The sequence below is a fragment of the Pan troglodytes genome, chromosome 5 (assembly GCF_028858775.2).
Source record: "Pan troglodytes isolate AG18354 chromosome 5, NHGRI_mPanTro3-v2.0_pri, whole genome shotgun sequence".
Taxonomy (NCBI): Eukaryota; Metazoa; Chordata; class Mammalia; order Primates; family Hominidae; genus Pan; species Pan troglodytes.
This window is the reverse complement of record NC_072403.2, coordinates 91,869,182-91,895,227: the sequence shown is the minus strand read 5'-3', so window position 1 is coordinate 91,895,227 and position 26,046 is coordinate 91,869,182. Positions and strand designations below refer to the sequence as shown.

At 39.1% G+C, this 26,046-nt stretch overlaps 1 long non-coding RNA gene across 1 annotated transcript in view; it reads left to right on the top strand.

The window, feature by feature from the left end:
- Positions 1 to 11,571: 11,571 nt before the first annotated feature.
- The window catches only part of LOC107975209 (uncharacterized), a 75,447-nt gene continuing 60,972 nt past the window's right edge, over positions 11,572 to 26,046 (top strand). Inside the window, exon 1 of the long non-coding RNA XR_008548586.2 lies at positions 11,572 to 11,927. This is a non-coding gene — a long non-coding RNA (uncharacterized LOC107975209). The remainder of the gene's footprint in view (positions 11,928 to 26,046) is intronic.

The following is a 26,046-nucleotide window of genomic DNA, read 5'->3' as shown; positions in this document are numbered from 1 at the left end:
CGAAGTCAGGAGATTGAGACCATCCTGGCTAACATGGTGAAACCCATCTCTACTAAAAATACAAAAAATTAGCCAGGCGTGGTGGTGGGCACCTGTAGTCCCAGCTACTCGGGAGGCTGAGGCAGGAGAATGGCATGAACCCAGGAGGCAGAGCTTGCAGTGAGCCAAGATCATGCCACTGCACTCCAACCTGGGCGACAGAGCAAGACTCTGTCTCAAAAAAAAAAAAAAAAAAAAGAGTTCTACTTCCTCTATATCTTCACAAACAATATTGTCAGTGTTTTGTCTTCACTAGTTTATGTTGTTGTTAATTTAAGCCATTCTAATGGGCTTGTAGTGGTATCTCATATTGGCTTTAATTTGTATTTCCCTCATGTTAACAATATTGCACTTCCTTCATGTGCTTCTTTTGTAAAATGTTCCAATCTTTTGCCTATTTTTACATTGGATTGTTTATCTTAGTATTAAGTAGTGTTGTTTAAAATAATCTGGATACAAATTTTTGTCAGATATATGTGTTCCAAATATTTCCCTCAGCCTGTAGCATTTGAAGAGCAGTAGTTTTTTATTTTGATCAAGTCCATTTTATTGATTTTTTTCTTCTGTGTTTAATGCTTCTCGTGTTCTATATAGAAAATCTTTCCATACCAAAAGATCACAAAGACTTTCTCCTATATTTTCTTCTTAAAACCATAGGTCTATAGTTTATTTACAATTAATTTTTGTGTGTCATGTGAGATAAGAGTAATTTTTTATTTTTCCTCAAGTAAATATTTAGTTGTGCCAGCAGTATTTGTTAAAAAGACTCCCTCTTCTCTATTTAGTCATATTAGGACCTAGCATACAAAATAATTGAACATATACATGTGAATTTCTACTAGACTCTATTTAATTCTATTGATCTAAATGTTAATCTTTACATCAATACCACAATGTCTTGATTACTATATATTTACGGTAAGTTTTGAAATCAGATAATACAAATGTTTAACTTTTTCTTTTTCAAAACTATTTTGGATATTCTAAGTTCTTTGATTTTCTTCATATACATTTTAGACTCATCTTGTCAGTGACCACAGATAATACTTCTAGGGTTTTTATTGCGATGTTGTTGAATCTATAGATCAAATTTAGGAGAATGCCAACTGACATCTTAACAGTATTAAATCATCTGCTCTAAGTACATTCATATCTCTCCATAAAAATGTGTTTATTAATTCTTCAAGTATCAAACCAAACTTTCCTGATATTAGAATGTGTTGCAGGAAGTCAGGGACCCTGAATGGAGCGACCAGCTGGAGCCACAGCAGAGGAACATAAATTGTGAAGATTTCATTTTAATGTGGATAAATTTTAATTTATCGGTTCCCAAATAATAGTTTTATAATTTCTTGCACCTGTCTTTATTTTAATCTCTTAATCCTGTTATATTCATAAGCTGAGGATGTGCGTCACCTCAGGACCACTGTGATAATTGTCTTAACTGTACAAATTGATTGTAAAACATGTGTGTTTGAAAAATATGAAATGAGGGCACCTTGAAAAAGAATGGAATAACAGCGATTTTTAGGGAACAAGGGAAGACAACCATAAGGTCTGACTGCCTGTGGGGTCGGGCAAAAAGAGCCATATTTTTCTTCTTGCAGAGAGCCTATAAACAGACGTGAAAGTAGGGAAGGTATCTCTAAATTCTTTTTCTGGCAAGGAATATTAATATTAATACCCTAGGGAAGGAATGCATTCCTGGTGGGAGGTCTATAAATTGCCGCTCTGGGAATGTCGGTCTTATGCAGTTGAGACGAGGACTGAGATACGCCCTGGTCTCCTGCAGTACCCTCAGGCTTACTAGGGTGAGGAAAAACTCTGCCCTGGTAAATTTGTGGTCAGACCAGTTCTCTGCTCTTGAACCGTGTTTTCTGTTATTTAAGGTGCTTATCAAGACAATACGTGCACCACTGAACATAGACCCTTATCAGTAGTTCTGCTTTTGCCCTTTGCCTTGTGATCTTTGTTAGACCCTTACTAGTAGTTCTGCTTTTTGCCTTTTGAAGCATGTGATCTTTGTACCTACTCCCTGTTCTTACACCCCCTCCCCTTTTGCAACCGTTAATAAAAACTTGCTGGTCTGAGACTCAGGCAAGCATCACAGTCCTGCTGATATGTGATGTCATCCCTGGCAGCCCAGCTGTAAAATTCCTCTCTTTGTACTGTCTCTCTTTATTTCTCAGCTGGCCAACACTTACGGAAAATAGAGAGAACATATGTTGAAATATTGGGGGTGGGTTCCCCCAATAAGAATGTTCTTTACTTCATGATCTCTCCACCCATTTTCACAAATACACTTTTGTCTCAAAATTTGTCTCAGATTTGTACTTGACAAATTTGTGTTTGAGACAGAATTTGTCAAATTTGTGTTTGACAAATTTTGTCTCAAACACAAATTTATCTCACCCTAGTTTCACAAATAAATTTTTTTCTCAATTCATTCTTAATTTAGAAAATTCAGAAATTTTCTAAAACTGTCTCTTTTTTTCTTTGAATAAATCTATTTAAAAGAAAGGCATTTCAATTTATCATGCAAAGCCATTCTCTCCTTCAATCAATATGGAAGTATTTCTGTTTGCTCATTCAGAACAAATCCCATTATGCTGGATTTCTGCTAGTTAAAGCCATGTGTTCTGGGAGAAGGAAGGGAGAAGTTCCTCCTTGGTGTTGGATTTTTCTTTGTTGTGTTTATCTCCTCTAGGAGGAAGCCCACCACAACAATTTTTTGGCTTTTCATTGCCTGCCGTTATATACTTGAGTCTCATGGTATAAGTGGAGTGCTTTAGAGTCTGTATCACTTAAATTTGATGCACTTTGTTCTTTCACAAGAGGGAAATTGAGTTAGCCCTTTATGTCTCCATACTTGTATTTCATCCACATTATAATAAAAATGTAGTCTTTCCTCTAACATTGTTTTGTTTGTTTTGTTTTGAGACAGGGTCTCACTCTGTCACTCAGGCTGGAGTGCAGTCTCACTGCAGCCTTGACCTCCTGGGCTCAGGTGATCCTCCCACCTCAGCCTCCTGAGTAGCTGGGACTACAGGCATGTGCTGCCATGCCTGGCTAATTTTTTGTAGATATGAGATTTTGCTATGTTACCCAGGCTAGTCTTGAACTTCAAGACTCAAGCAGGCTGCCCACCTCAGCCTCCCAAAGTGCTGAGATTACAGGTGTGAGCTACCATGCCTGGCAATAACATTGTTGATCCAAATTTACTTTTTATTACTGATAGTTGGGATATATAATATATGCAGCTTCACACACAGATATACTCACTGTAGGACTGGGTCCTACAATCACAGAAATTCTGTTAAGTTACATCTTGTACAAATACCATCAAGAAAGGAATTAATGTATGGCATGTTCTCTGTGTTAGCAAGCATATTATTAACAGGAATGTACTTCCATTTTTACTAGAATTGAATCCTTGGCTTATAATTTTTATATCAGTTTTATGCTTCTGAAAATTAAAATAAATTTCCTCTGGCTTGCTTTTGGCTCCATACAAACTTTGTTTTACTTTCCATACCAAAGGTACTGTAAGATATGTTTCAAAGCTTGTTGTAACGTTCTGCTCTACAGCTTCAGTCATAAAACTAAGTGAGCCAGCACAGTGGCAGTAGAATATCCCTGAAAGCCATTCCTACACAAGCAGAGCTAGCAATAACTACACCTTAACTCATCCTCTCCTTAGCCATATCTCCAAAATGATGACAGCTTCTTCAACACTACCGTCAGTGGTCAGGGAGAAGGTCAGAGTGGAAAGAGAGGGCACTTAACGTACTACAGCTAATTTTTTAAAAATAATATCAACTTATATTTTAGATTCAGGGGATACATGTGCAGGTTTGTTACGTGGGTATATTATGTTAGGCTGAGGTTTGGGGTACTATTGAATCCATCACCCAGGAAGTTATCATCGCACCCAACAGCTAGTTTTGGGAGTTTTTTGTTTGATTGTTTTTTAAATTAACAGCTAGTTTTTCAACCTTTGTCTCCCTCCTTCCCTCCCTCCCCCCTCTAGTAGTACCCAATATTTACTGTTGCCATCTTTATGTCCACTGAATACTCAATGTTTAGCTCTCACTTACAAGTGAGAACATGTGTATTTGGTTTTCTGTTCCTGCTTTAATTCACTTGGGATAATGGCCTCCAGCTGTATCCATGTTGCTGCAAAGAACATGGCTTTGTTCTTTTTTATGGCCAGCATTGTAAATATTTTTTACATTTACAAGTTTTACCAAAATATATAAGCATGTAAACACATCTCTAGGGTTCCTCCAGGCCTTTGAAAAGGATATAATAAAATAATAAAAATTAAGCTTCATTCACTTTGTGATAAATCTGCCTCAATATTCAATAAACAATTTGTTGAATAAGTGAGTGAATAAATGAACAAAATAATTTTCCTTGCAGAAGGCGGCCAAACTTTTGTGAACTGTATAACATTAGCAATGAAAGAATGTTTGGCGAAGTCCTGGGACCCTTTCTTTGCTGACATATATGATGTTTGTTTTTAATCAATGTCATTTTAGTTGGAAATGATAAATTTCCTCTCACCTGATTGACTGAATTTGCTTATCAGTTCTAATAGTTTTTTGGTAGGGAGTCTAGATTTTTTGGAACATAAGATCATGTCATCTGCAAATAAGGATAATTTGCCTTCTTTCTTTCCAATTTGGATGCCCTTTATTTCTTTCTCTTATCAGATTGCTAGGACTTCCAGTAGTACATTGAAAACAGTGGTGAAAGTGGGCATTCTTTTCATGTTCCAGATCTTAGAGGAAAGGCTTTCAGTTTTTCTCTATTCAGTATGATACTTGCTGTGGGTCTATCATATACGGCTTTTATTATGTTGAGGTATGTTCCTTCTATACTCAGTTTTTGAGGGTTTTGATTATTAAGGGATGCTGAACTTTATCAAATGATTTTCAGCATCAATTGAAACAATAATGTGGATTTTATTCTGTAATACATCATTCTGTTGATATGATGTATTACATTGATTGATTTGTATATGTTGAACCATGCTTGAATGGCTGGTATAAATTCCACTTGGTCATGATGGATGATCTCAATGTATTGTTTAATTCAGTTTGCTCGTATTTTGTTGAGGATTTTTGCATCAATATTCCTTGGAGATATTGGCCTGTAGTTTTCTTTTTTTTAATGTGTCTTTGTCTGGTTTTAGTGTCAGAGTAATATTGGCCTATGGAATGAGCTTGGAAGTATTCCCTTTTTCTCTATTTTTCAGAAGAGTTTGAGTGGGATTAGTATTAGTTTTTCTTTAAAGGTTTAGTAGAATTCAGCAGTGAATCCATCAGGCCCTGGGCTTTTCCTTACTGGGAGACTTTTCATTATGGTTTCAATCTTGTTACTGGTATGCTCAGGTTTTCTATTTCTTCATGGTTCAATCTTGGTATATTTTATGTGTCTAGGGATTTATCCATTTCCTCTAGATTTTCCAATTTATTGGCCTATAGTTGCTCATAGTAGCCACTAATGATCCTTTGAATTTCTCTGGTATCATTTGTAATGTCTCCTTTTTCATCTCTGATTTTATTTACTTGAGTCTTCTCCCTTGTTTTCTTTACTAGTCTGGCAAGATGTCAATTTTGTTTATCTTTCAAAAAACCAACTTCTTGTTTCATTGATCTTTTGTATTGTTTTCTTCATTTCAAAATTACGTATTTCTGTTCTGATCTTTATTATTTCTTTTCTTCTACTAATTTTGGCTTTGGTCTGCTCTTGCTTTTCTACTTCTTTTTTTTTAACTTTTATATGTGGGTGTTATATAAGTAAACTCATGTCATGGGGGTTTGTTGTACAGATTATTTTGTCACCCTATTACTAAGCCTGGTACCCAATAGTTTTTTTTTTATACTTCTCTCCCATCTTCCACTCTCCACCCTCAGGTAGGCCCCTGTTTCTGTTGTTTCTCTTTGGGTTCATGCGTTCTCATCATTTAGTTCCCACTTATAAGTGAGAACATGTGGTATCTGGTTTTCTGTTCAGGCATTAGTTTGCTAAGAAGAATGGCCTCCAGGTTCACCCATGTTTCTGCAAAGGGCTTGATTGCACTCTTTTTTATGGCTGCATAGTATTCCATGGTGTATGTGTACCACGTTTTCTTTATCCAGTCTATCATTGATGGGCATTTAGGTTGATTCCATGTCTTCGCTATTGTGAAGAGTGCTGCAATGAACATACACCTGCTTGTGTCTTTATGGTAGAATAAGTTTTATCCCTTTGGGTATATACACAGTAATGGGATTGCTGGGTCAAACAGTAGTTCTGTTTTTAGCTCTCTGAGGAATCACCACACTGCTTTCCACAATGGCTGAACTAATTTAGACTCTCGCCAACAGTATATAAGCATCCTTTTCTCTGCAATCTCACCAGCATCTGTTATTTTTTGACTTTTTAGTAATAGCCATTCAGACTAGTGTGTGATGGTATCTCATTGTGGTTTTGATTTGCATATCTCTAATGAATGGTGATATTGCACTTTTTAATATATGCTTGTTGGCCACATGTATGTCATCTTCAGAAAAGTGTCTGTTCATGTCCTTTTCCCACTTTTTAATGGGGTCGTTTGTTATTTCTTGGAAATCTATTCATGTTTCTTACAGATGATGAATATTAGACCTTTGTCACATGCAGAGTTTGTGAATATTTTCTCCCATTCTGTAGGTTGTCCATTTATTCTGCTGATAGTTTCTTTTGCTGTGCAGAGCTCTTAAGTTTGAATAGATCCTGTTTGTCAATGTTTGCCTTTGTTGCAATTGCTTTTGGCATCTTCATCATGAAATCTTTGCCCATTCCTATGTCCAGAATGGTATTGCCTAGGTTGTCTCCCAGGGTTTTTATAGTTTTGGGTTTTACATTTAGGTCCTTAAGCCACCTAGAATTGATTTTTAATATGAATTAAGGAAGAGTTCCTGTTTCAACCTTCTGTATGTGGCTAGCCAGTTATCCCAGTATCATTTATTAAATAGGGAGTCCTTTCCTCATTGCATATTTTTGTCAGTTTTGTCAAAGATCAGATGGTTGTAGGTGTATGACTTCATTTCTGGGCACTCTATTCTGTTCTATTGGTCTACGTGTCTGTTTTTGTACCAGTGACATGCTGTTTTGGTTACCATAGCCCTGTAATATAGTTAGAAGTCAGGTAGTGTGATGGCTTTTCTACTTCTTTAAGTTATATTATTAGGTTATTTTTTGAAGTTTTTCTTTTTTGATGTAAGCACCTATAACTAAAAATTTCCCTCTTAATACTCCATTGCTGTATCCCATAGGTTTTGGTATGCTGTGTTTCTGTTATTCTTTGTTTCAAAAATTTTTCAATGTCCTTCTTAATTTCTTCATTGACTCATGGGTTATTCAGGAGTATATTGTTTAATTTCCATGTTCTTCTATAGTTTCCAAAGTTCCTCTTGTTTCTGATTTTTAGTTTTATTCCATTGTGGTCAGAAAAGATGCTTGATATTATTTCAATTTTTTGAATATTTTAAGACTTGTTTTATGACCTAGCATATAGTCTATCATTGAGAATGATCCATATGCTGTGGAGAAAAATGTTACATAACATTTGAATGAAATGTTATGTTTACAATTTTTATATCCTATTGCTGCATTGACCCCTTTATGATTATATAATAACCTTCTTTGTCTCTTCTTACAGTTTTGGTCTTGAAATATATTTTGTCTGATATAAATATAGCCACTCCTGCTCTTTTTTTGGTTTCTATGCATGGAGATCTTTTTTAATTCCTTTATTTTTAGTCTATGTGTATCTTTATGGGTGAAGTGTGTTTCTAGCAGGCGAGAGATCATGGGTTTTTTTTTTTTAATCCATTCAGTCACTCTATGTCTTTTGATTGGAGAGTTTAGTTCATTTACATTCAATGTTATTATTCATAAAGTAGGGACTTACTCCTCCCATTTTATTATTGGTTTTCTGGTTGCTTTGTGGTCTTCTCTTCCTTCCTTCCTTCTTTCCTGTCTTCCTTTTAGTGCAGATGATTTTCTCTGGTGGTATAATTTAATTTCTTACTTTTTGTTTTTAGTGTATTCATTGTATGTTGTTCAATTTGAGGTTACTGTGGAGATTGCAAATACTATCTTATAACCCATTATTTTAAATTGATGGCAACTTAACATTGATTCTGTAAATAAACACATAAAAGGAAAACTAATAAAAACTCTACATTTTAACTTTATCCTCCGCTTTTTTTTTTTTTCTTTTTCTTTTTTTTTTTTTTTTTGAGACGGAGTCTCGCTCTGTTGCCCAGGCTGGAGTGCAGTGGCGCGATCTCGGCTCACTGCAAGCTCCGCCTCCTGAGTTCACGCCATTCTCCTGCCTCAGCCTCCCGAGTAGCTGGGACTACAGGCACCCGCCACGACGTCTGGCTAATTTTTTGTATTTTTATTAGAGACGGGGTTTCACCATGTTAGCCAGGATGGTCTCGATCTCCTGACCTCGTGATCCACCCGCCTCGGCCTCCCAAAGTGCTGGGATTACAGGCGTGAGCCACCGCGCCCGGCCTTTTTTTTTCTTTTGAGATGGAGTCTCACTCTGTTGCCCAGACTGGAGGGCAGTGGCATGATCTGGGCTCACTGCAAGCTCCGCCTCCCGGATTCACGCCATTCTCCTGCCTCAGCCTCCGGAGTAGCTAGGACTACAGGAATCCTCTGCTTTTTAACTTTTTGTTGTTTCTATTTATATCTTATTATACTGTCTATGCCTTAAAAAGTTGTAGTTACTATATTTGATTGGTTCATCATGTAGTTTGTTTGTTGGTTGGTTTGTTTGTTTGTTTTGAGATAGAGTCTTGCTCTGTTGCCCAGGCTGGAGTGCAGTGGCATGATCTCAGCTCACTGCAACTTCGGCCTCCCGGGTTTAAGCGATTCTCGTGTCTCAGCCTCCTGAGTAGCTGGGATTACAGGCGCCTGCCACCACGCCTGGTTGATTTTTGTATTTTTAGTAGAGACAGGGTTTCACCATGTTGGCTAGGCTGATCTCAAACTCCTGACCTCAGGTGATCCACCTGCCTCGGCCTCCCAAAATGCTGGGATTACAAACATGAGCCACCACACCCGCCCCATCATGTAGTCTTTGTACTTAAGATAATAGTACTTTATACATCAGCGTTACAATGTTACAATATTGTGTTTTTCTGTGTGCTTATCATTACCAGTAAGTTTTGTAGCTTCTTATGATTTCTTCTTGCTTGTTAACATCATTTTCTTTCACACTGAAGAACTCCCTTTAGCATTTCTTGTAGGGCAGGTCTGATACTGATGAAATCCCTCAGCTTTTGTTTGTCTTGGAAGGTCTTTATTTCTCCCTCATGCATGAAGGGTATTCATACTGGATATACTGTTCTAGGGTGATTTTTTTTTTCATTCAGAACTTTAAATATGTCATGCCACTCTCTCCTGGCTCTTTTTAGATTTCCACTAAAAAGTCTGCTGCCAGAGGCACGGGAGCTCCATTCTATGTTATGTTTTCATTTTCTCTTGCTGCTTTTTGGATTCTTTCATTATCATTGACCTTCAGGAGTTTGATTAGTAGTGCCTTGAGGTAGTCTTCTTTTGGGTTAACTCTGGTGTTCTATAACTTTCTTGTACTTAATTGTCAATATCTTACTCTAGATTTGGGAAGTTCTGATATTATTCCTTTGAATAAAGTTTCCACCCCTGTCTCTTTTTCAACCTCCTCTTTAGGGCCAATAACTCTTAGATTTGCCCCTTTGAGTCTATTTTCTAGATCTTGTAGGCATGCTTCATTGTTTTTTATTCTTTTTTCTTTTGTCTCCTCCGACTGTGTATTTTCAAATAGCCTTTCTTCAAGCTCACTAATTCTCTCTTCTGCTTGCTCAATTATGCTGTTACGTTACTTTGATGTATTCTTCAGTATGTCAGTGGCATTTTTCAACTCCAGAATTTCTATTTGATTCTTTTTATTTATTTCAATCTATTTTTAAATTCATCTGATAGTATTCTGAATTCCTTTTCTGTGTTATCTTGAATTTCTTTGAGTTTCCTCAAAACAACTATTTTGAATTCCCTGTCTGAAAGGTCACATACCTCTGCTTCTCCAGGATTGGTCCCTGGTGCTTTATTTAGTTCATTTGGTGAGGTCCTGTTTTCCTGGATGGTGTTGATACTTACAGTTGTTCAGTATCTGGACACTGAAGAGTTAAGTATTTATTGTAGTCTTCTCAGGCTTGTTTGTGCCTGTCCTTCTTGAGAAGGCTTTCCAGGTATTTGAAAGGACTTTGGCCTTAAGCCCAATTTTGCTGTGGTTTTTGCAGACTCATAGAGGTACCACCTTGGCAGTCTTGAATAAGACACAGAGGAATTTTCTGGATTACCAGGAAGAAACTCTTGTTTTTTTCCTTTACTTTCTCTCATATGGAGTCTCTCTCTGTCTCTCTCTTTCTGTGCGTGTGTGTGTGTGTGTGTGTGTGTGTGTGTGTGCGCTGAGCTACCTGGAACTGGGGATGTGGTGATGTAAGCATCCCTGTGGCCACACCACTGAGACTGCATTGGGTCAGACCTGAAGCCTGCATAGCACAAGGTTTTGCCCAAGGCCTGCTGTAACCACCCCCTGGCTACCACCTTTGTTCACTCAATGACCTAGGGCTCTAAAATCAGCACATGGCAAGGCCAGCCAGGCTGGCTCTTCAGGGTGGTGAGGTCCTCTAGGCCCAAAGCAGATCCAGAGATGCTCTCTGGTGGCCAGGGATTGCAGTTAAAAACCTTAGAAATTTGCCTGATGTTCTATTCTACTATGGCTAAGCTGGCACTCAAACCACAATATAAAGTTCTTCCCATTTTTTCTTCCCCTTTCCATAGGCAGAGGAGCCTCTCCTTGTTGGCACCATCCTACTGGCCCATGGGGGTGGGGAGTGGTCTGACAGGCTACTACTGATGTTCACTTAAAGCCCAAGGGCTCTTCAGTTAGCTTGTGGTGAATGCTGCCAGGCCTGAGACTCAGCTTTCAGGGAAGTGGGTTCCCCTCTGGTCCAGGGCAGGTCCAGAAATGCTGTCCAGGAGCCTAGGCCTGAACTCGGGGATCTCAAGAGTCTTCTAGTTGCTCTATCCCATTGTGGCTGAGCTGGCACCTAAAGTGCATGACAAAGTTCTCTTTATTTTTCCCTCTGCTTTTCTCAAACAGAAGGAGTTTTACACTGTAGCCACCACAACTGGGGCTGTGCTAGGTTACACTTGTAGTTAGCATGTTTCAGATGCATTATCTTACTGAGTCTGAGCTGGTATCCAAGATGCAAGGCAAAGTTCTCTTTACTCTTTGCTCTCCTCACCTTAAGCAGAAGGAAGGAGACACATTTGTTGCTGTGAGCTGTTTTGCCTCAGGTTGAGGGAGGACTGGCGCAAGCATTCCCTTAGCTACTCCAGCTGATGTCTCTCTAGGTCACATGCCACCCCAGTCCTCTGGCTCTAAGCCCAACCCAGCACTAGGAGTTGCCTAGGAATTGCAGTCCCTGTGTCCTAGACTGTCTTTCAAGTTTACCTAGAGCCCCAGAGCCCTCCGGCCTGCTGTGGTGAGGCTTGCCAAGAAATTTGAGTTCTGACTTATGGAATGTGTGATTCCCCTCTGACTAGGTCTGCTCCAAATGCACCTTCCATGTGCAGTCACTGGCTGAACCTAGCATGGCTTTGCTTTCTGCTATGACAGGTCAGCACTGAGTTCAGGGTAAAGTACGCCAGTCACTGCACTCTCTCTGTCTCCGAAGTGCATAGACTCTGTGCTACACGGCCACTGCCACGGCTGGAGGAGGAATGGTGTCAGCAACTCAAGGCTGTCTCTTCAACCCTTTTCAATGCCTCTGTCAACAACATGAAGTTAAAACCAGGTACTGTGATTGCTCACCGGATTTTTGGTTCTTGTGATGGTGCTTTTCTGTGTGTAGATAGTTGTGAAAATTTGGCATACCTGCAGGGGGTACATATGTTGCAGGTTTCTATTCTACCATCTTACTCTGCCTCCCAGCCCTGTCTCTTAATACCATCACAATGACAACTAAATTTCAACATGAGATGTGGAGGGAGCATTCAAACCATGTCAGATGGCAATGGAGAGAAAATATCTTGCTAACATTGTCTTGGATCAAACTGTGACTGAAGTCAACTGCACTCTGGCCATACCAGTTATGTAATACAATGATTCCCTTTCCTGACTTCAAACTTTTCTGTCACTTGCCACCAAAAGTTAGCTAAATAATAAATTGATTTTATACATGTGAGCATGAGAATGTTCAAGTATCATGCAAAAAGCATAAAGGTCTTAGGGGAAACTGTGTCCTTATTCATTACCTTTTACTAAGATTTAACACTGGGCTGAGAGCCAGGGTCATTCATTTATTACCAAGGGCCATTCTAATAGAAACAATTGGTGACCTGGCATTCCCACGAGTTTGAAATAGCATAGTCCAAATATGTTAGTGTATACGTGTGTGAACATGCACGTGTATATGTGTGTACCTCAATTTTGAAACAGTCCTGGAAAGTCTATTACAGTGGAAAGGTAAGGGGATGTCTAAGGTTGAAATGAGGGGTAGAAGCATATTTAACAATTTGCCTTGTGCCTAGTATGACTGGAATATAAACTCTAAAAAGGATTTCTTTTAATTATGCTGAAATCGCTTGCTGTCAAGCAACAAGCTCCCCCCCAGAGATAAATCTTAAAGCCTTAAGCTACTCTCACTCTTAAAACAGGTTTATAATTTATTCCTTTCATTCTTAGGCCTCCTTACCTCCCCTTTACCAGCTACCAACAGGTTGCTTCCTTTCGGATGCCTTTTCCTAGGATCCTTTGGAATTCCTCAAGTTTTTTTCCAGCCTGCTATTTCCAATGCAAACACACAAACTCTTTTCTTCCTGCAGGAGTTTTTTGTAGTAGGTTTTCTTATAGACTATAAGAAAGTAGGTGAAAAAACACAGAAAACATTGGGTTGGTTCCTGCAAAACCATGGGAACTCTCAACAAGCATAAACAGCATCAGTTTCTCCACTTCACTGGCATGTGGGCAGAATTGGCTGGCTGTGTCCTAGCTTCTTCCTTATCTTCTTTTCTGGATGGTCCCTTTACCCTCATTTCACAACTCTTCCATGTCTAAGGGGGGGATGTGATATCATTTTCCCTCCTTCCTCAATGAGCACCAGGTCTTTCCAGATGATTGTGTGCTCTGCTTTGGACCCCGAGATCTGCATGGTGCCTCAGAGCTTACTCTCAAAAGGGGCCCATCCTGGAGGTGTCTGATGTCTAAGTGCTCTTTGCTATCCAAAGGAAAAGAAGCCCAGTTACTCCCTGACATATATAGGAAAACCATTGCCTTTCTTTCCAGGTAGCAAAAATACTGTTATGCTCCTTTGGAGATGGGGATTTTTAACCTCCATTTGTCTCTGCTTCTAAATTTCCAAAATAATAGTACTGACATTAGATCATTTTTGTGAGGATTAAATGAGTTAATTTAGATAGCATGCCTATCCTGTGTGCTCTCTCTAGGCTAGCTCCTCTGTTATTTTAGTGTCTTCTTTCCTACCAGGGAAGTATGAATTAAAAAGCATTGTTTCAGATTTCCTTTTCTGGCTATGAGTTTCTAAAACAAAGATTTTTTTTCTTCTTTTTTCTTCTCTCCTCTGTATTCTTTCATCTTGACCTGACTCTGTATCCTTTCCTCTTGACCCGACTCTAGATTGTGCTGGCAATAGAGTTGTCCACACCCAAAATGCTCTCCTCCTCACCTATTAATAAGGCTTCCATTGTGCACCATAAGAATGTTTTTATTAGTATAAGTCGTATCCTCAAAGGTATTTAACTATCAAAGCTATCAAAACTGCAAATGAATCATTTATTTGTGTGACCAATATGTGCAGAAATGTTTGCAGAGAAAAGACTAATCTACAAGGAAATTTAAATGATACCACCACTCCTTTTACTGGGGAAAAGACAAAAAGACATTTTGGTTTCTGGTGCTAGTTGTTGTATTACAAATTATATATAGCAAAAGACCTTGAACAAGATAACTTGGGGCATTGGAATACTGGTTATTTGTGACATTAAAAAATAACTTGAATTTTTTGGTGTGCAATAATGTTATTGTGATTGCAATTTTAGACTGATCCTTAAACTTTTAGAAACACAAAAATATGTATGAGTAAAATGACACAGTATCTGGTGTTTGCTTTGCAATATCCAGTGTGTGTGTGGGAAAGTGGGTGGAGGTACACACAAAACAAAATTGACAATGAATTGATAATGGTGAACTTGGGTGATGGCTACACTGGAGTTCATTACCCTTCTCTCCCTACCTTTGCCTATGTTTAAAATTTTCCATGATTAAAAGCTTAAAAAGAACCATTCTATGTCAAAATGAGAAGAACCAAGTTAGATCTCTGGTTTCCTCCTATTATGGAGCTTATTTTAAGTTTAAATTCCAACAATGTGTGTATGTGCGGGGTACGGGTGGGAGGTCTTCCTTCTACACAGGCTGTATCATCCACATCTCGGGCATGAGGGCTTTGGACCCTGTAGTCATGCTGCTCTTCTTAAAGCATAGCTAAAAGAAGTGATATTTATGGAAGATAAGTCTCATTCCACTTGATCTCCCAGAATCATTTTATATCATTGACACCCAACTTCTCCTTTCTTTCCTATCCTTTTGCAAAACACTCATTTCTCCTTCAGTCTCTGACTCTGTTTTCTCTAGCTCCTGCCAGCCATCAAATAAGTTGTACCTCTTTGTTTTGTCCTTGGTCCTTTTCTTTTTCTCCATGCACCTTTAATTGTGGATCTTCCCAATTCCAGGGGTTCAGCTATCATTTCATTCATTTAACTTGTGTTTTATTCTGCTTCGGTTATATGGCTTGGAATCTACTTTGATTTGTTAGACTTGCAGTTAATTAATTTGTTCATTGATTAATTCATTTGTCAAACTTTTAAGACCTTCTACTACACACCAGACACCAGGTTGAACACAGAAGATATGGAGCTGAATAAGAAACGATTCTTCTCTCAAAAATTTCACAATAATATGCTAATGTTTCCTGTTTCACAAGCTCTGAACTCTTTCCTAAGATCTAGATAAATGAAATTGCCAACTGGATGGTTTGTTTGCTCTTCAAACTAACATGTCAGAAAAGAGTCTGGCTTTACCCCTCAGCCACCCCTACTCACATTTGTTTTTCACCATTTCTATTAGTGTCCTCAGCACCCCAGCACCAAATTATCTTCCTCCTTTTCTCGTCTTCCCAGCCTTGATTCCTCATCTTTCTCTACACATACCTCACACTTTAGTCAATAGCTCTGTCCTGAGCACACCCAAACTCTTCCCAGTCTTCCAGTATCAAGACTACGTTTAAGATCTGCTTCCTTGCAATGAGTTTCGTGTAAATTAGGATGCACATTGTGACAATATTAACTTTTATTGTCAACTTCTGTTCCTACCGTAAATGCATTTTGTAATGAATCTTCTCTCTATGGCTGTCCATGGAGGATATATTATCATTTTGTTTCACATGTGAAGAAATCAAGTGACTTGCCCATGATTATACTACTGGTAAGGGTCAGGGTCAGAAAAACAGTTTGCCAGTTTCCCAAGTATGAATCCTTTTCAGTGCTTGACGATTGTGAAGCAAGTTCTTAGCTTCTCTCAGCAGCATTTCCCAAAGGGTGTTCCTTGAGATGCTACTTGATGCTATTCAACAAACAAAGAATCCTACAGACAAATGAATTTGGGAAATGATAAGAAATTAAAACTGGCTTCTTTTCTGCTAGTATTCTCTGAATTTTTAACATGCTAATGAAGTGCATTGTGAATATATAATGCATAATATTTTATATAGCACTTTCTGAAGATGACCTAATTACCACAGAACCATTATTTCACAGCCTCTCTCAGACTTGTTTTATTCAGAATAAATCGGAGAAAATGTCTTTTAAAGAAAGGGAGCTTGGGGGTCACAGCACTAGTTCATATTCTCTTAATTTCACTTGACATGAGAAATCTTCACCTTAATATTTCCTGGTTGACCATTCGACAAGCTTGTTATGAATTCAATTACACATCAGTTTCAACCTTTGTCAAAAGCTTTTCTTAGGAGGCTCAAGGAGGTGCCTCACCTTCTGGCAGAGAACTAGTGAGTCTGTGTTTACATTCTCAGGAAAATCATATTATTAATTAATAAGAACTTCCACTTTTTTAACACTGCTAAATTCAAGACACTGGAGCACTTATCTCACTTAATCCTCAAAACTATTCTGGGGAGTAGGTACTAATGTGACCTCTATTTCACAAATGGGAAAGTAAAGGCTCAGTAGTACATGCAAGTAAGCCTATGACCACCATAATGGTGATAAGCTTAAGGCTCATCACCAAGTCTCTCCGATCAGAGCCCGTGCTTTTAGCCTTATATTCTTATATCCTGACTCATTATCAACATATTTAAAAATAGGTGAATCTGATTGAATGATAGAAAAAGAATGTACCAGGAGACAGCCATGTCTGTATCCACCTCATGATATTTATAGCTCCTAGCACAGTGCTTAGCATGTAGGAGGTGTTTAAGAAATCTCTGTTGAACAGAAATTAAGTTGAATGACAGTATGGAGCCTTATAAGGGAGGTATATAGAAACAAGAGAACACACTTTGAAAAAGAGCATCAATTAAACAACATAGTATCTTCATTGTGAACATGTGAAGAAAAATCACGTCACTCCTTGGAATGACTGGAATGATTCTGAGAGCTACTTGTTTCACCAGGGTCATAGTTTCCCTGTTGGCTTATTGAGCTAGAGAACAAGATGCTGCAGCTAAGTTGTCATCATCGCCTCTCTTTGTTGTTGCTCTTTTATTACATGTTTCAGTTGCAGCAGCAGGGATGAATCAGGCATACTTACACAATCTTGAGTTTCCTGAAGGAGAATTGCCTGTTAGTCATATATCAACTACTCACCTGCCCAACCAGTGAAGATTTAACCTTAGATATTGGAGCATGTGCACATGTCAGAAATGTAGACAGAGGATAAGTAAAGAAATAAAAGAACATGTAAAATCATCTTCTAAGTAACTTATTCAGCTACAACCGGACAAATTACAAATGTTATGATCGTGTCTGCAAAAGGAAGTGGATAGGTGTATTTACATGAGTTTCTTACACTGAGATAAGTAAGATAAGTTAAAGATAATGAAATTTATATGCTGGGGTGATGACTAAAGAAGGAAATCTTAATTACCCAAAAGAATATGGATGGTATAAATCAACAAGGAGGGATAGAATTGGAAGGCCTAAGAGTTAAATAATTAGGAAAAACAACATATGGTAAGAGAGAAAGGAGGAAATATCTAGTCAAACAACTTGAAACCGTCCTTGTTTGGTCTTAATATTAATCCTATTCAGTTGACTCTCTGATTCAGCAAGATGGGGCTCAAAGTTGAAGAGGTAACACAGCCTCTCTACCTCCTTTCAAAGTGTTCTGGATTTCTCATGAGTCAGTTGATGATACTCAGAGTGTGGTGCTGACACCATTCCCATTCACGTGTCCATTAAAGTAAACACCAGTGTGCACAGTGATCATTTTCACTGTGGGAACATCTGTAATCTGTTTTATTTTTATGTATTGACCTTAGTTTACCCAGACTCTTTATTCACAGGATTCAGAAGGTGTATCACACTAAAGTTAATGAAACCAAGCAGCTCTTATTCCCCCTTCTTCATAGCTCCTAGCATAGCATGAAACATGGTAAGCACTTAAAAAATGCTTGTTCAGAGAATGAGTAGAGGATCTAAATGACTGAAAGAACATAGAGTTAAAACAACCACTATTACATTTTGGTTCCAAAATTTTTCTTTTCATGAGATTAACTGTTCTTTGTACGGTCTGAGGTTCTTACCCCACATAACCTTTTATAATCCAATATAAAGTGGAATTACCAGATTTAAGGAGTTTACATCTCCACTGGGGCTATGTTATAAGCTGCCAAATGCCAGTGAAATGGCATAGAAAACACCATCAGAATTCTGACATATTGCTCTCTAGAAATACACCAGTTCATTCAATGAGTGCCTTATGTTCCTTTCCTAACATAATCTTATACAAATAATAATACAAATATTTGTTAGAAAATTACCTTAAGAATTTAGCCTAAGTGGTTGATTGGAGGAGGAATTAACATCAGATAACATCACATCTCCTGGGTTTCAAATTTGCCATGTTTGCTAAAAATTCAGATTCCAGGGCCCCATCCCAGTACTACTAGATCAGAATACCCAGGAGCTAAGGCCTGAAAGTGTGTGCATTTTAAAAGCTGAGAAAGATTTTGGATCACTGCCCTTTCCTTTGTTATCTAAAGAACGTTATTTCTTTTTTATATATATTTTTAATTTAAAAACATTATACTTTAGGTTCTGCGATACATGTGCAGAACGTGCAGGTTTGTTACATAGGTATACACATGCCATGGTGATTTGCTGTGTCCACCAACCCATCATCTACATTAGGTATTTTTCCTAATGCTATTCCTTTCCTACCCCCCCCACCCCCTGACAGGCCCTGGTGTGTAATGTTCCCCTCCCTGTGTCCAAGTGTAAAGAACCTCATTTCTAAAGGAATGAGCTATTGAGACCCAGGCTTCTGAGCTCAGACCTCCAGCGAAGAAAGGACAAAGCCCATTCACCCTTTGATTGACCCTTCCATATTTTCCTTTGATGCTTCCTTTTTATTTCTAGCAAACATTTCCTATTTGATTCTGCTTGGAGGTATACAAACAGGCCTCCTCATATACTCAAGTACCAGCGCTGTATGTTGGAAAGAGTTGAATAAGGCAGATGTGCATTTGCATATTGGCTGTCTCTATGACCTTCGCCTAGTTACTTCACTTCTTTAAGCTGACATTTCCACATCTGCAAAAATGTGGGCAATGATAATAACATTACAGGGTTACAGTGAAGATTAAATTAGATAACAAGATATAGAGCCTGGAACATATTATCTTATGTAATTATTATTGCCTTCCTTATGTGTTGTTTTTAAAAGTGTGAGTACCTAATGTCTCAATTTCCTGAGCAAATACCTGCCACCCGACTTTGTGAGATTACAGATAAGGACTAACATGGTTACAGGATCCAGTGTATCTGCGTAGCAAGGCTAAGGGACAATCTATTTAAAAGGGGGCAACTTCCAGGGGCTTTGTCTTGAAACTGTAAAGCAAGACATTTGCTTTTGCTTAGATTCTGTGATCTTTGTTTGCGTGGCTTGAAAGAGACTAAAAGCCACCCTTTTCCCTAATCACCCCTTAATACTGCCATTGGTGGTAGGGGCCCCTATCACCAGAATTCTGTCATTAGTATCTCTACCTTGCCTTGACTCCACTAAAGCCAATGAGTGTGGAGATGGTTGTGATAGATACTCCTATTCATTCATTCAACAAGCAATCATGGAACACCTACGTTGCAGAAACTGTCCTTTAAGGAACTCAGATGGAACCTGCGAGTCATCTCTGGATTCTAGAACCCATGTTCTGGCTCCATGCCACTGCTGTAGACACTATCCTGTGTCATTAAACACTAAAAGCAGTGTTTTGTAAAGCAATCTCAGGTATATCAATCCCTCATCGGCTGGCCCAGACCTCCAGCCATCCATTTCCTAAGTTTAACAGAGGAACTAAAATTCCAAGACCCAATTCCACAGTCGTTGCTGAGCATCAGCACTTCAGCCATCATCTCCTCTGCGATGAAGTGGTCATTCTCTGAGGGTAGGAATAGGTTTCTTCTTTGTTTTTAATTCCAAGCCTGTAGTGTATTTCAATGTTAATTCATTTAAACTTATTTACTAGCTATCAGGCACAGGCACATCACAGAAGACAGATAAGCATCTCCACCTCCACAACTTGCTGTCTACATGAGTACTCTTTGACAAATTATTTGGGGTGAGTGGGGTCTCTTTAGCATGAAAATGACAACATCTATCAGTGTTCAGTGGTGAGTACAGCCCAGGGTTAGACATCAACTGTCAGCTTAGGCTGTTGTACAGAGGCATTTTTTTCCATTGTATTTTTAAGTTAAACAAGGGAAACTCCATTTCCGCTATTGGGAGTAAGGCCACTTTCTTGTGCAGGCCCCCACCGCAGCCCCTCCAGGAGAAAGTAGCTGAAGGTGAACTCTCTCGGACGTGGCCTTTCCGGGGTTGGAGCCAGCAGCACCGCCCAGCAGGGCTTCCGCTCGGCGTGTGTGATGTCCTTGGCGGCCGCTAGAGGGAGGTGAGAGCCTGAGGCAGCAGCGCGAGGAGCCGCACCGCCCAGGCCACCTGGGCTCCAAGGCCCAGGACCTCGCGCCCTGGCTCAGCAGTCACTCAGCTAGATTTAGAATGCCCTGGAAAACAGCGTGAAAACAGAGTTCAATCAAAGATAGGGTTGCCAGGTAAAGTACGACAGCCCAGTTAAATCTGAATTTCAGATAAACAACAAATACAAATACTTAAAAAAAAATCGTTATCTGAAATTCATATTAAAATAAAATCCAGACTGGGTGCCCTGGACTTTTATTGACTAAATCTGGCAACTCTAACCAAAGAGCAAAGGGCCCTTGGAAAGACTGAAAACCCTTTTAAGGTACAGAGGTGGGAAAGACAATATTTACTACCTGTTAACTGAATCTTGGACAAGGCATTGCATCCCGTAGACTGGAAGAGGCTGTTCTTGTCACAGTTGGCAGAGACGCAGCCCTGCAGCCTGTGGCCTTGTCTAGGACAGACGTGAGGAAAGGTCCTCCCCACCTTAGAAAATTTCCTCCTTTATCTTCTCCAAGGCCGAATGCATTGCTAAAGTCCTCTCTGTGTTCATTCAAGAATTTCTCCTAAAGATGCAATTATCAGAAGAACACAAACAAAGCAAAGAACACGAGCAAAATGCAAGCAAACACACACACACAAACACACAAAGAAAAATACACAGAAAAAGAAAAACACAAGTAAAGAACAGAAAAAAAAAAAAAAAGTCCGTTGACTTTTCCAGAGAGATTACTTGGCAGCTTGTTGGAAATAAGTACCAGCCTAGGAAAAACACATTAAAAGCCCAGGTGGAGAGGCAATAAACAAGAAGGGAACAAAGCATCAAGATAAAAATGAGGGCCACAGAAAGAGGCTGCCGTTACTAATGCTACATCCCTGGTTAACAATATTGTCCAGGGCTGGAGCCTTTCAGAGGGTAGCTCACACCAAGTTAACAGAATGACATCTGGGCACCTGGAATGCCCCATCGTGATTGCTATTCATTGGTGGTAATAGTTTTCGCAGACTGAATAAACTCCATCAATGAACGGAGCTCTACTGTCCTTTGGTCCTGAAGTGGGGATTAATTACAAGGGGCGTGTGCTCACCCGCAACCAGCTCCTCTCTCTTCACTGCTTGCTCGCTTTCCTTATTCAGAGTCACCAAAGGTACGGGGAATACTGAGAAGGTTCTTAGAACAAATATCTCCAGAAAGCTCATAAAAGGAGGCATTCCTCCTTTGCTTCCTTTTTTCCAAGGTCACGATCAAGCAAAAACTTCGTATTTGCACAGAGAGGCTGCCTTAGCCTCTGAGAGGAGGACATGTAAATTACTGACCTTGAAGACACTGCACTACCCTGCGGCACTGCAGGCCTTTTAAAAAAAAAAAAACAACCCAAAAAACCAATGACGCTAATATCAAGTTAAATCAGCAGGGGGCACAATTTCTCCACAATGTGGTAAGCTTCTTTTTCTGATTAGAAGGAAAAATGCCTAAGCTGTTTCTTTGTGCTGTTTTGAATCGGCGTTATCTGATAATCCAAACATTAAAATGTCGTGCACAAATTCATTTTCCACAGAAACAGGCAACATAAGCCATCCAAAGGGAGTTGGCAAATTTACTGACAGTGCCTTGCTGATTATATCATTTCTGCATCCGTGAGTTTTTATTTTTTAAAATAAGCAACCATGGGGTGGGTGTGTTCAAAACTGTAAATACAAGCAGTGCTATGGAACCTGTGGCCACATATTTATTTAGAGTCTTTCTCTAGAAACTCCCAGCCTGACAGCGACTCCCGTTTTCTTGGTATCTAGGAAAGATGTCGTCTATTGATTTCATCAAGAATTGCAGCAGATACTTTCAGGGGCTGTGTTTTATAGCTGTCTTGCACATCTTCCAACACTTTGCGCACTCATAATGCCTCATAATCCAATTTATTATATTCTCTTTTTGATTTGTTATAAAGAAAGAAAAATCAATGACCTTGTTTCTTAGGGTTTCCATATGTGTGACATGGAATGATCTAGCAATGCCCAAGTGTCGGCTCCTGTATTTGTACCTGGCCCTGGCTCAGTGCTGTTTGATATTACTGTATTTCTCTTGGCATTCATTTTACCACCTTTGGGGGGAAAAAAGTTAGGAATATCAGAAGAATTCAGGAAATCTTATCACTAAAGGGTTAAAGTGTTCTTCAAAATTATTACTGTTAAATGCAGTATTAATAACAGACTACAGTCATGTAGAACTCACTGTGTTTTAGGCTTGATTCCTTTGTATTTATTAACTCATCAAATTCCTTCAAGACAGAGAGGGGTTAAGAAATTTGCCAAAATTCACTTATGTAGTAAGTGAGGCAGAAATTCAAACACATGCAGTTTGGCTGTAAACACTATGTGCAAGGTGTATGATTTAAAATTTTTAATTTTTAATAAGTAATAATTCACAGGTAGATTATTATTTTTAATTCATGGATTTTTAAAATAAAAATGTTATATGTTGAGTTTTGCTTCTATTCTATCCACCCGGTCAGCCCCCCTCCTTACAGTATACCTTTCCAGTACTTTATGCAGTTGCAAACCAAAACAAATACATATTCTTTTCCTCTTCTTTATGACACTATGGGCATCATAATGTGTTCACTATTCTGAACTTTTCTTCTGAGCCATCTATCCTGGATACCTTCCCACAATGTAACAGAGAGGCTGTCTTCATTCTTTTTCAGCACCTAGTATTCCATTTTGAGGACATACTGCACTTTATTTAACCAGTCCTCTCTTTATGGAAATGGGTTGTTTCTTAGGCTATTACAAACAATACCATAACACATCACTTGTGCATGTCATTTTGTAACTGTGCAGAGATTTCCATAGGATAAACTCCCTGTCATGGGTTAATTGAGTTAAAGGGTGAAAGCATTTGTAATACTGTATGGAAATTGCTACATGGTCCCCTCTCAGAGCTGTACCACTTGGGTTCCTACAGAAATGTTGAAAGTGCCTGTTTTCCCACAGTCTCACTAACAGAGTATATTACTGAATTTTTGGATTTTTGCCAACACGATAAGTGAGAATGGCTTCTCACTTATCATTTCTTTGCATTTTTAAAAGTATGGGTAAGGTTGCGTGTCATCTCACTAAGGGTCATTTTTATGTGAACTGTCTGTTCATGTCCTCGCTCATTTATCTTTTGGCTGATTGATCTTTTTCATCTCAATTTATAACGGTTTACATATTAAGGAAATAAATCATATTTATATGATAAGAGTTGCAGATATTTTTCTTGGTTTGAATTTGCTTTTTACCTGTGTCTTTGTTTTGGACCATAAATGCACTTTTTATTTTGATGTGCTTCAATGAAGATATAGAACTTAATTACGTTATTAATTATGCATGTTTTAAATAGTTTTTTGACAGCCATCAAGGAAGGTATAAACAGATTTTATTCAACAAAAACATGTTAAGAACTTACTACTGTGCATTCTACTTTGTGCTAAGTGTTTGGAACAAAACTGTTCCCCTGGAAAATTTCCTAATGTAGTGGGTAAGACAACTGTCTCAGTAAATAATTCCAGTGTGCCAGTGGTAAGCATTATAATAAACACATGAAAAAGAAAATTATTTTTAAGCAGCATCTTGAGGGATATTTAGGAGTTAGGTAGGAGAGAAGGAAAAGGTAGGCTGAGTTCTCATAGCCTAGCTCCTGAGGGATTAGTTCCTATCTTAGCATTTGAATAACTTTCTACCCTCCAGACAAAATAGGTTGGCTTTTTCTTGTATCAATTTCCCAAACGCAGGCAATAATCCCAATTATCTCTTACTTAAACAAGAGGGGATATAGTAGTACTCTTACCTGAAAGAAATTTATTTTATTTGGAATACTGCAAAGGTGGGTAAGCTTATGGTGGCATCAGACTCTCAATGTTCACCTAATGTCATTTTGCTTCTAAACATTTGATGTTGTCAGGTAAGAAAAGGAAGGAGTTCAGGTGCTGGTGCATTTATAGTCCTTGATCGTGACAACTCTCAACTTTTTTCTTTCAGATTGGATTTACAGTTTCTGAAGAACTGGAAATTGTGTTTGCAATGCCCCAGTTATTCATTGGTCAGTTCAAATATGAGATATAATTGATGTGCAAGCAAGAAGAGATAGTAGAGTCAGCGACTGACAGGTCTTCCCTACTGAGCTGGGATAAGAGGCTGGGACTGGCAACACTGGTTCAAATGGCAGATACAACTTGTTGCCTATCCAACTTATACTCTTCTTATGTCCCACCAATGAAACTCATGTTTGGTTCAGAAAGATAAGGAGACCAGCCCAAATGTGTACTCTGACAAGTCTGGTCTAGTGTAGGCCAATCATGCTGATCTAGCTCCTCTTTTTCAGAAACTTTTTTTTTTTTTTTAAGCTCAGGGTATTATGATCCAGTTATGGCCAATGGTGCACAAGGTGAAGTCTGCTGGAGTATTTCTGAGAGAGCTTTTGCTTTCATAATAAAGCAGACAGATGATGATTCCTGCTTTCACTCCTTCATCTTGCCCTAAATGCAGATGTGATTTGATATCCAGAACCAGAACAGCCATCTTAGGACGAAGATGACTGAGAAATTTTCGCAGTGGATCAGCCCTGACATCATGTCGCTGACTTAACAGTTGCCTGTGTCCTGACTTCTTGGCATGTGAGGAAAGGAGACATCCCTTCTTTCTTAAGCTGGTTGAGTTTTCTACCAAGCAGCCAGGCAGTCACTAAGCAATAGCATGGGGGCGGCTGCTAGCTTTGCTGGCCATATTTCTAGAGATTCGGCTGGTAAGGAGACAACAAGCCAAAATGGATTTAGCCAATCTATAACTCATATAGACAGCATAAAAGATCAACATGGTGTCAGCTACCTGCCACCATTGTTCCACAGGATGACACCAAGCCAAGGAGGGAGATGATGGGGAGCACAAGCAGTGGGTCACTCCTCACCCTGTGACTGAGAAGTCAACAACTCTAGGCTCCAGCCAAGCACTTTTATAGTCTGCAACAGTTCCTGAAGAAGGGGGACAGATGGAAAGTCCCATACCTCACCAGAACCAGGAAAACAGATGGGAAATGACCTTGTGACAACCTCCCACAAGGTAGAGAGGTGAATGGCAACAGCCTTGACAGCACCGCACGGAACTGCCACTCATGCCAAATTCCTGAGAACATGACAAGGTGTTCGTTCACCAAGCCAAGTCAGGCTGCAGCTGAGCCTCACCTCCAGGGCCTGTGTGGAGACCTGCAAGGGTGCCAGGAAGCCATTCCCTTAAAAATTGCAGATAAAAACATTTCTAATTGAGAAAACTCTTATCCCAAGGAGGTATGAGGGAAAGGAACTAATCTTATGGAAGAACAAAGGTTTTCCAGAGGAATAATACCTTCTCTTTATTTTTTTTATTTTTTGCTGAAATAGTTCCCAGTATCTCGTAAGACTGATTACCAGGACACTTCACTGTATACAAAGGCAGTGTTGAAAGCATTTCCAGACATTTCCAAGGGCAGATGCCAAGGTCATGCATGAGTGTGTCTGTGTGTGTAAATGTGTGTGTGCTAAGCATTCATTAGCAACCAATCTCATAGACCCCAGAACAGCGTATCAACATGCTTCCTGCAGCTGCCCTTCAGAAGTGATGTGTATAATTACACATTCAAATTCATCCCCAGCCACCCACACTGGTTTGTTTCA